The following is a 12408-nucleotide window of genomic DNA, read 5'->3' on the forward strand; positions in this document are numbered from 1 at the left end:
CCACATCTCATTAAAACCTCCAATCGACGCCTAAAACCATGGGATGCAACACACTTATTTTATTGACTCCTTTTGGCTCTCTGGCCCGGAAATGATTTTTTTACCGTTAAATTGTCCATCAGACCATCGAATCAACAATGATATTGTCTTAAAAAAATTATTTATCAGCAGTGTGAGATAGAAAAACTACAGATTATATCAGATCTATTTTTTGAAAAACAGCTATATTTCCATCTAGAGGTGATGTGTTTCACACGATGTAACGCTCTTTTTGTCGAATATATGCGGACACTGTCGACTGTCAAATCTGTTGATTAATTTCATGAAAAATGTCACTTTAAATGATCGAAGGCAACTTTTCGCGGTTATCTCAGGTAAATAATTCCCTGAAAATGCTCGGTAGCGACGGGGAGAGGAGAAAGGAAGAGGGGCTCCGACTTGTACTATGGCACTCGCACCGATTTCTTTTTGCGAGGTCGGTGCCGCAGATTATTGGTAAGTACCTCATTAATTTTGAGCCGTACAAGTGGACACGACTTCCTAGCTGGTAACAGGTTCGACTGGTCGAATAAATGTCATGTTGGTTGAAGTTAACACTTTGAAAATTGATGCATTGTAAGGTGCATTAGCGGATGACTCCGTTAAAATTTACTTTGGATTGCAGTTGCATATCTTTGGATTGGTGAAGTTTGCTCATTTCGAAGCGTTAAGGGCCAATCATTGGGAACACGTTGATGCACAAATACTCTTTGCTTGGTTGTCACACAGGTTGGCTGTGCTAGGCAGTTTTTAAGTTGTTACAGGGTTGGAGGTGGATTGGTGATCGAAAAATGGTTGAGGTCACGGTAGGAATGCTTTAATATTAATCGAAGTTTAATTTAAATGCGGATGACTATCGTTCTGAATTGGTATTGAAAACCTCGGCTTAATACATGAGTGTTGATCGAGACTTCTCCTCCAATTAAACAGTACGTCTTCTCTAAAATTATAAATGAGGATTGTTGATGTAACTATAGCTATTAAAACGGCTTTCCAGAAAGTTATTGAGGCCAAAAGCATTTAAATTTTCTAGTCCTGAGATTTTCAGCGGACACTTCGAACCCGGCACCCATGGATTAGCAGACGAACCCAGTACCCTCCTGTGTGTCTCTCAACAGTTGAAATTTATGTTATTGCACCGTGATTCGTTTCCGATTAACGGTACCTCATAGAAAACAAGGCGATTACTGGGGTGTCGGGGACAGGGCGGTCACTCCACCACCGATCCCGTTTCCTCGAGGCGTTCTGGGGGGAAAAGGACAAACGCGACTGGGAATCGAAATCAGTCACCGGTTTTCTCAGAATGGTGAAAAAGTTAAATTTATGCGGGTCGTGAACTTAAAATATACGTGAAGCTATTGAGTTAACCTAATCATTTTGCATGAATTTACCGAACGATTTAGGTTGGTGAGTAACGAAACCACCTGTTAACAGAAAGTTGGGTTTGAACCTTTTCTCGGGCAACAAAAGTAGTGTGTTGGCTACATTGGTTCGACCGCTAATGAGGTGACGGGCGTGAGTTATTTGAATTGCAGGATTTGCTTCCAATATTTTACCGATGAAATGGTTGTGAGTTCCCGGAGAAAAAAACTGCCAGTGATTTCCGTGAGACTGGAACCTCAGTCGCCCAGTAAGTAATGTATATTGTATAAACAATTAGGTCCTCTTTGTGTATGCGAAGGGAAGACACTGCTGGACTTGATTCATAACTTGCTAGTTGGGCTTACCGACAAGCTATTTGGCAACATTCGGTCGAGTCTAATGGCTAACTCAGGCAAACACATGAGTTTGCTTTGGTTGTTTGCGTGCCCAACAACAAATTTCAGCTTTCTCGACGAATCCAACTTTATTGAAACATCCCGTGTGGGATCACGAGAGATATGAATCGCCGAAGGACTTTTAATGCATTCAAGGATTTTATAAAAGAATCGATTATTTTACAGAGCGACAATTCCCAGGTAATTTTGATATTTTCATTAAGGCATTATTTCTTCAGCGTGGGCATAAGGATGGTGGGTATCATATCACAGGCGATAATAACACTCATTTTACTTTTTTAAATGTATAATTAGGATTTTCACTCGGCAATTTAACATGGAATGACAAAAATTGTAACCAATCAATTTGTGATTCAAGATTTCAATATTTTGTCTTTGTTTGAGGGTCTGTGCTATACTTGAGCCAAAATATTACTATTACTATTAATATTTTATCTATATGCTCTCCATGAATAGTGTTGATTCCACAAGTGCCGTCAATAGTTATGGTACATGTTGGTGTTAATACTTTAGCAGTTAATTAATCAATTAATTCATAGGTTTCAACGTAAACACGTTTGATTTCATTCCGAGTCTAGGTATGAATATCCATATCTCAACAAACATTGCAAATTCACTTAAAAATAAATTCATTTCTACTTGCGATTATTCAATAATATTAAAAGAAATTTTCAATAGTATATAAAACTCATATTCAGAAATTTTATTTTAATTCAGCGGAACTTAATAATTTATTTAAATGTTTAACATTAGACTGTGATGATTCGTAATTTTATTTTGACATCCTTCTACAACGCCGAAGGAATGTATTTACAATTGTTCATATTAATTATTTTAACTTCAACTGGGACTTGCGAGAAAGGAATCTGGCCGTGAGACATCGTCAGATCAGTCTTAGTTCCAATTTAAAAAAGGTAAAGGTTATATTATGTGAGGACTACAGAACAATGCGTTTGATTTTGCACGCAGCTTAAGTGGTTATGAGGCTCATCAACAGAAGAATGGAGAGCTGGGAAAATGATTACTTAGGTGATGATCAGTTTGGGTTCAGGAAGGGGAGAGGCACGCGTAGTGCCATTGCAGTAATGAGGTCTCTAATACAGTGGAACAGAGGTTAAAATCAGGATGTATTTACCTGTTTCGTAGATTTCGAAAAGTCGTTTGATAGAGTGAATTGGGAAAAACTAATGGGTACATGGCAGAAAATAGGAATAGATTGGAGGAAAAGGAGGCTAGTCCGCAGCCTGTGCATGTCTCAGACTGCTCAGGTGCGAGTGGGGAACGGGGTGTAAGGCAGGGTTGCCCGTTATCACCGGTGCTGTTCAACGAGGAACAAATTTGGAGGAAATGATTAAAGATGTATAGGAAGAACTGGGGGTAGGAATGAAAGTGGGCGGGGAATTCGTAAACTCAGTTAGGTTTGCTGATGAGCTTAAGTTTGTCAGTCAGTCAAGGGGTTACAAGCATTTGGAAATCCAGTGCGATAGATAGATAGCTGTGGCGGTACAAACATAGGTTAATCGGTTTTCCAGAAAGAGAAACACTGAGATAAACGTTAAAATATGGGGGAAACACTGGAGCAGGGGGAACAGTTAACGTATCTTGGAAGTTTTTAGACCAAAATGGTCAAAGCAGTAGGGACATAAGTAGAAGAATTGCTTAAGGCAAAGAGGATTTAACAAGGAGGAGGGTATTGATGACAGAGACATTGAGTAAGGATGTTAAGAAAAGGCTTGTCAAAACAAAATATTCATCATATTCTCTTTCTATAAAAAAGTATTTAGCGTTTATCATGGAATATTTTGTGGAAAAGTGATAGATTGTTTTTTAAAATATGAATTCCTTCCACCACATCAAGCCGGATAAATGTGAATCATGAATCTATTCTACTCGATGTATTAGCATCGCAGAAACAACACGCTTTAGCCTTAATCAATCTAAATCACCCGCTTATCATCTACATCTACATCTACATAATACCCCGCAAGCCGCCGCAAGGGCGTGTGGCGGGGGGTGTTTGGTCACCAACCGTAAAAGGAAAAATACCACATGCAAAAAAACAACACGGAAAATCACACCCACAACAGCGCACACACTCATGCAAAAATCCCTTCATCCAACACTCATGCAAACACATATACCGCAAAACAACTAAAAAACTGCACCCCATGATGCAGCACGAAAGCCATCCTAAATCACGGAAGCCAGGACACAACAAGCAAGAAATAGAAACATCACTACCACATGAAAATGCACCACAAAACACTCTACCCCCAAAGAGTCTGTAAAAGGAATGGAATGCGACCCAACGTTGCAGGTAGCAGGAATTTCCCCCCGCGGAGAGGGACGAGGGATTGAAAGGGAAACTTGAAAACAGATGAACAGAACACGAATGAGGTAATTCGGAAAGAATGGGTTATTATAACAAAACACACAAGGTTAGTGGAAGGGCATGCATTTAAATAGAACTAATTATTTTTTAGACGCTGAGGGTGGCAAGTGGAATTTTTGCTATCTATAACCCTGCAGTTGCTATCCCGTATTGTCCGTGGGAAGAAGGAGTCCTTGAGTCGGCTAGTTCTGGCATCTATTTCCCAAATTTTATATGCATGATCCAAGCGACCAATGTATGTAGGAGTACGAATAATTTGCGAGACCTCGGTGCTGAAACATGCGGATCTAAATTTATTTAATAATTTCAATCTTGCATTGAATCGTCTCTCAGCCAATGATTCCCACCCCAAATCCATGAGCATTTCGGTGACGCTTTTATCCATTTTCAATCATGCATCATCTATTTATTTCGAGTCGATTACGTCCATTCATCTGGGTCTGCATTTGCAGTCTTCTTCCTTAGTCGCATTAATGTCACATATTCCTTTGAGCATACTGTCAATCAACCTACCGCCAGCACTGCATTGAGCAGTAAGCTCATCGTCAACGTAGGAAAATGATCGATGAAATATCATATCTAAATTTTTTAAATCGATAACAAAACCTTGGAAGTGCGAGGATAATATTTATCACCATAGTGTGTGCGTTATGGGATATGTGTAGTAAGTAACACAGTATTGGTGATAAAAATATTCAAGGTTTAAATATACATGCGAAGTCTTTTGCACTTTTGTGAAATAAATACAAGAAGATATATTGGAGCATCCGCGCAAAATAAAACGAGTAAATTTCCTAAGAAGTCGTTGACAACACATTTATTGGTATAGAGTAAAGTCTTTCAAAGGCTCGGAAATGCAGGATGCGGTGCGAGGAAATGCGAGGTTTGATGTACAGAATTGAATATTTTCCAACTAAAATAAGCATTAAGATCCGTATTTGAGGAAAGCACGTGCGGATTAGAATTGCGTTGTTTTTTCAAACTATCCGAAGCGTTTATCGGTCAAAAGAAATGGGCAATACTGCAAAAAGTTCGACTTCTGCCTATTTTTTAAGCAAGAATAATTACGTATTGTGGAATATAGGTCTGAGAGCGATTAGTTTTTGTAGTTTATTTTACTATTTATTTCTTTCTCATGTGGAGGTAGATAGTTTATTTTCTGCATTTTATTGCGAGACTAGAAGGAAACTCAGCAGACTCTAATCTTATTCAACGCTTACCATACAAAGACTGGTAGGAAATAAATAAAGGAATGAAGATACCGGTAGAAATAATCACCCTTTTAGAATAAAATCACGAAAGATCGACGCTGCCAAGTTTTCATTTTTAAATAGAAATATCAAAGGTTGGAAGCAGCTGTTTGTTGAACTTTTAGAGCCCTTTCCTAAAATTCTTGGAATCATTAAGGAGCAAAAGTTCTAAACTACTTCAGGAGAAATTAGTATTTCAAATGTCATTCATGTATGAGTTTTAACTCATTAAAGTTTCGGTTTTTATTTCACTTATTGTATGCTTATGATCTTTTTTTTTATCATTCCTTCATTGCATGATTGCAATGAAAATCAGTAAATAGCTGAGAACTAAAAGTGATCGAAGAGAGAATACTATCGAGTTTTGCTGGAGAGAGAGAGAGTTTAACATAAAGCATATAGTTCAAACGCTAATACATGCCTAAAACTACCATAAAATATTGGACCTTACGTACCCACAAGATCAGTCAATGGATGGACAGATTTAAGGAACGAAAAATGTGAGATTCTGGAGGTTACCAGGCATTCGAATCGTAATTTAATATTTATGGACTGTAACTTAAAAATGAAGACGTTTGAAATTGGAAGGGGGATGGAAATGAAATTAATAATGATTTCTGATTGGAATTAACTCCAAGATAACCAACAATATAACGAGATGACGGATGAACCATATGGGCATTGCCTGGAAGCATGGTGGTGAAAAGCACAAAATTTGCGATACCTGTGAGTATCATCATGAACTGAAATGCATAAAAATAAGTGCTGGCAGGTGCGATGCAACTATGGATAAGGGCTTGTTTTATGATGACGTTTTTGCTTTATCTCAAATCTGGCTTCGCATAACAGAGGTTTTTTTATAAATTGGATGCAAGACTACATTTCACTGCTGTAGGAATGTCGGCCGTAAAGGTTGTGTTCTCTATTTGAATAGCAAATGTGTGACTCAGGGGTAACTAATCTACATGATACACTGCTTGCGGAAATTGGTTGAGGAGGAATCCATAGGGAAGTTGTGTTGTATAATCAAAATTTTGCCAGTACTCCACCGTCGGTAAGTGGCTAAGAATAGACCTTAAATTTGAATAAGTCCGAGAAACCTATTATATATTGGAAGATATGGTGATTTTAACATGGCATTGTTAATCACCCCTGGAAAGAAATTGCAGAAATAAACTTAATCTGCTCGACAGCTATAATTGTCACCTTTGCAATGTTAAACTTCTTATGTAGGTTATCGAATTATTGGGACACTTAATTTGATCACATTATTACCAATGAATTGGATAATAAGGACATATTGGCAATATTGTTTGTAATTTAACTTATCAAAAATTACTAATTTTTGAGTGCAATTATAATTGCTTGTCTGGTTCAATGAGCAGTGCCATTAAAAAGAAATCTATTAAGACATAGACTTACAAAAATTAAATTTATTTATTTTTCAGATTTTATGCAATGCCTATCATGAGAATACGTACTGACGAGGGTATTTTTGGATTTTTTTGGAAAACAAAATTTGGCCACGACTTACTAGTATATCAAGTTAATAGAAAGTATGTTACTTTCCTTAAAATGTAAGGGTGCTCTGGGAATTAGTCAGATCATATCAAGCAATGCATTAAATCTTTTAGCCCTGCTGTCGCTCTACGAATAAATGTACCTCTTAAAATCGGTGTTGTTCCGAGTAAGCTAGAGGAAGCAAGAGTTATTTTACTATTTAGGGGTGGTGATAGTTCTGCATTAAATAATTAGAGGCGTATATTTATACTACCCACTGTGTAATAAGGAACTGAGAAAGTTGCGCCACAATGACTAAAAGCCATTAAATTATATGCTAACGAGCTTTCTCAACAAACACGACTACTTTTACAAACATCTCTATGACGTTACTGAAAATTAAAGCGCAGTTTCCTCTGCTTTTGTCTGCATCGCTGAACTTCAAAATGCCCTTGGCAAAGGAAAATTAAGCTTCTAGCTTATTTATCGGCTTAACTAATGCATTTGATACAGAAGATCATCGTTTGCTTTAATCCTACAAAAGTGAAAAAGCGGGAATCAAAGGTGAACTTTTAAAATGATTTAGCAATTTTCTGCCGCAAGAACTCAAATCTGTCAAATCTAACCATTTGAAAAGTTACTCTCTCCTTATATCTTGTGGGGTGCAATTTGATTCAGTGTTAAGACACCTGCTCTTTATTTTTATCGATTGGTAATTTGCCACTTTTGAAAAAATTACCTTTTTGGCAATGATATAAACATTTTTTAAGTCGGTCTAGCAAAAAAAGAATTAGTGCAGCATGATCTGAATATCTTAGATGACTGATTAATGAATTGACAATTGATATTTCTTAAACTAATTACATATTTTTTCATAAACTACTTCGCAAACTAAGTACGAAGTATATTCGGAAATTGAGGGCCGTTAGTTCATGAAAAGTACGAGGGTCATCCGGAAAGTAGTACCCGTTCGTGCCGCATGAAGTGCTGACGACGCGAGTAGCCGCTGGACGAGGTCAGATAGCTTCAGTGGCTTGTCTGCCTTCTCTGAGCCAAGTTGCGTGACGCTAGCATTGCCTGTGTTGTTTCTGTGATTGTTTACAATGTTTAAAAAAATTGAGAACGCCGCCAGTTGTGAAGTGAGGGCAGTGATTAAATTCCTCAATGCAAGAAACGTTCGCCCATGTGATATTCATCGCCAATTAAAGGAGGTGTATGGAGACAATGTAATGGACGAGTCGTCTGTTCGGCGGTGGTGTCGCAACTTCAACATGGGGAGGGGGAACACACACGACGATGAGCGTTCGGAGAGACCGTCTGTCATTACAGACCAACTGGTGAGCTCAGTTGACGAATTCGTGAGGAACGATCGGCGCGTCACAATTGATGACATCTGTGAGCATTTTCCCAATGTTTCTCGAACAATTGTTCATGAAATTGTTAAACACCATCTGCATTATGCAAAAATTTGTGCAAGATGGGTCCCTCGCGTATCTCAATGAGCTGGCGGCGAAGGACTATGCAGCAGGAATACAGAAACTTGTCACACGTTATGACAAATGCCTTAATTTGCTTGGAGATTATGTTGAGAAGTAGTTTAAAGTATCCTCTTTCAAATAAAATTTTTTATGTTTGTTAATATTTACTTTTGTGTCTTTATTTCACGAACGGGTACTACTTTCCGGATGACCCTCGTATATTCGTTAGGAAAAGTTTTATTGTCGGTTTAATTTTCCTACAAATCTAGTTCACTTTTCTACAGAATTGCCGTGCACTTCTGAGCACTCTGGGGTATTTTGTATCAGCTTCTTCAATCCCTCAGCATATAGTTCTAAGTTCGCCGCTTGGGGATTGAACCAGTTGACAACGGCGGTCTTGAGTTCCTCGACGTCTTCAAACCGTTGCCTACCAAGCCACTGTTTCAAGTGCAAGAACAGGAAATAGTCACTAGATGCAAGGTCGGAACGTCTAGTTGATACCGATCAATAAGCGCTCGTCCACTCAAACATTGCATTCTTTGAGCTTTAAATGGGTCCATAAGCATTTCCGGTACCCACCTTGCATACCCGCTACTATGTTCAAGCTTTTCTGTAACAATCGTGTAAACATTTGTTTGTCCAACAAAAGATAATGTATCATTTAAAGAACTACTCTACGATCAGATCCCAGTTCTTGGTCCACTTGTTGAACGATTTAATTAGCCTGGATACTTGGCCTCTGCTTTCCATCAATCACATTTTTGCGTCCTTTTTCTGTCTCGACGCTATTTATAACTTTTCTTTCACTCATCAGTCTGGGTCCACAAACTAGGCACAACTTCCGTTACATTAGGGCAGGCGATGATCCTTCTGCACACATGAATCGAATTAAAAAATGCCTTTCGCAACTGGCGGGAGCCTCGATTTTCGCGGACATTGTTATCTGCAGACTGAATCAAAACCATAAATTCTGTGGTTTTAAAAACAATCGATAGATGACTCAGCATACACACAACTTTGTCCTGATGTGCTAATATTTAAATACACACGTTAGGAAACGGCCCATGCTCATCGAATGTGCCTCGTATATTGAGCCCCTTGAAGCGTAAGATGGTCTGTTCTCGTAGTAAGGGTAGTTCATTCCGTTTAATAATTTCGGTTGTACTTGGGTTGTATTCATTTTGATCGTGACATGCTCATACCACGAAAGATAGAATTATGACTGCTATTGTAGTATCATTTCAAATGCGGAATATTTTTCGGAGACAATTAGGCAAAAGGATAATTTCTGCTCTAATTAATAGTCATTTGTGCTCTGCGTAGTCTGTCCAATAAATACGCGAACGGAGGCCTTAAAACTTAAATTTGCCGAATTTAGTCTTCATCGATTTTGTCCCATTCAAAGTACTCTCCATTCGTTGCCATGCACTTATTCCATCTTCTTTTCCACTCTTTAAAGCACCCTTGGAAGTCCCTCGCAGTTAAGCTTTTTAGTTTTCTCGTTTTTTCTTGCTTCATGCTGTTCACATCTTCCCAATGATATCCCTTCCTCACATTTTTGCATTTTGGGAATAGGTAAAAGTCGCAGGGGGCGAGATCTGGCGAATAAGGAAGATGATCAGGAATGTTGATTGAACTTTTTGCCAGAGACTGGCGAACAGCCAATGCTGAAATGTGCAGGTGAATTGTCATGGTGAAGGATCCATCCATCATGTCCGGTTAAAATAGTGTGCACTGTTGATTTTCCCAAATTCAGTTCATCAGCTATCATTCGGACAGCTTCTCGACGATCGGTAAAGACAAGGGACGGCACACGATCAATGTTGTCGTCAACACAGATGGTTGAAGGTCGTCCCGGCCTTGCATCATCCGTGGCGTCTTGTCGGCCATCTTTAAAACGCTTAATCCACTTGAAATCGAATGTTTTGTTCAGAGCATTATCACCGTAAACAGCTGTCAACATTTCAGTAATTTCTAAATAAATTTACCGTATTCCACTTCAAAACATGATGTTGATTCATTGCTCCGTGATTTAGTCAATTTTCATTTTCAAAAAACAGTAAAAACAAGGACAGCAGAATTCAACATGACTGGCACCATGCGCACAGCTCGACGATCCGCCAAGCTCAGACGGCTCATTGGGTCTCTGGTAACTAGCGCCGCTAGTGGGCGGGGCTATAGTCCGCGTCATGGCCGCCAGATTGTACCAGTTCGCGTATTTATCGGGAGGAATAGTACGATAAATATTTAGGGTTGGTGCAGGAAGCATGTATTATCAAGCATCTCGCAGTACTGCAAAGACTGGGCGTCAAAATGTTGTATAGTTTTGACATTCCTAAAGTGTAAGCAGGCATAATTAATGTGTTGCTCAATATAGGAATAGAATGAGAGTGGATATCTTATTCGAAGCCACTACAGTGAAACAAATTACAAAAGTATGTAAATGTTCGAGGGATTTGGTATGGTCAACAGTAATGAGTGCATCCGCCGCTACCAATGGAAAACAATGATTTGCCATTTTATCTATATTTTTGACAAGTTATAACGGAATTTGGTCACCAAATTGTATTATTGTATGGCAATCTTATTCGAACTTGTCACACAAAACAATGTCGACAGAAAATTCATATTGATTGATTCAGTGTAATTGAGAGTGATTTTGCTTAGAAGGATAATTTCCAAATTTTCAAAATCCACAAAAATTTCATAATTTTTAGAAATGAAAACGTAGTGACGAAATAAATTGCATTCGCGATTAAATATTTCATAAATTCTACAAATTAAAATTAAAGAATATGCTGAAAAACAACTGCTGCTGGAACCCGCTAGAGGCGTTTTTGGCGCACCGTTAATCATGCTTGTCCTTTAATCGTCCGAAATTAAATAGCTATCTTTTATTCATTCCTGTCAGTTTAAATTTTGAAGGTTTTAAAATGATTGTCATAAGCTTTATAAATAATTATTTCCATAAGGTCTATTATAATGTATTAAATTATTTATGACTGACACGCCATTATCCAATAAGCGCATTACGTCGATTGTGTAGCCTTGTTCGCATTGCGGTGAAAACAAAACTAGCAAAACACTGCTGGAAATGCTCGTTTCGATGAGCCTTGAAATATTATATGGGACTTTAATCATTAAATCTAAGTTATCGCCACGGGGAAATAATTTGTTAATTTGCCAACTGATCATAAAACATTTATTTCCAGTAAAACTTCGCTCTGTTCTATACGTCGTCTTTTCACTAATGTCAATTGTGTCATTCATACCCGCTTCTAATATTACTAATAGCTTAGTTTATTGATCAAGAAAACGTGTTGCAAGTCTGTCATAAATTAATGACATTCATAAAAAATACTTCAATTTGTTATGATCTGAAAAATGTTGTATGCATTTTAAGTATTATGATGATTTATTGACGTTTTCCTTTTGTATTTGGGCACGAGTAAATATGCAGGGTGCATTCCAAAAGTAATGCAAACAAATTTCCCGCGCCGCTCCCATTGGTCGCAATAGGATCAAACCACTTGGATTAGGTTGGGGGGGGGGGGGGTTAACGCAAAACCGTTATCAGTTATCTCCAAGCTGTGGAAGCGGCAAAACGTCAGTTATTGTAAACCTTTCCACGCCGACCGTGTCACGAAAGACCAACCGATCGGAAATTTCGAGTGAACTTTTGCAACGTTTTGGAAATGAACCTGATTCTTTGGACAACGTCATCTCTGGTGATGAAACCTGGGTTTTTAAATTCGGCCCAGAAAAAAACGCCAAAACTGAGTGGCACACCGGCCAGTCCCCCAAGCCCAAAAAAGCAAGAATGAGCAAATCATAAGTGAAAACAATGCTCATCGTCCTTTTTGAAAATAAAGGAGTGGTCCATAATGAGTTTGTTCCTCAAGGACAGATAGTAACGTTGCCTACTACGTAGATGTGCTGGAAAGACTCCGAAAAAAGGTCATCAGGACGAG

Source organism: Hetaerina americana, unplaced genomic scaffold (assembly GCF_022747635.1).
Source record: "Hetaerina americana unplaced genomic scaffold, ioHetAmer1.1.p SCAF_9, whole genome shotgun sequence".
Lineage (NCBI taxonomy): Eukaryota > Metazoa > Arthropoda > Insecta > Odonata > Calopterygidae > Hetaerina > Hetaerina americana.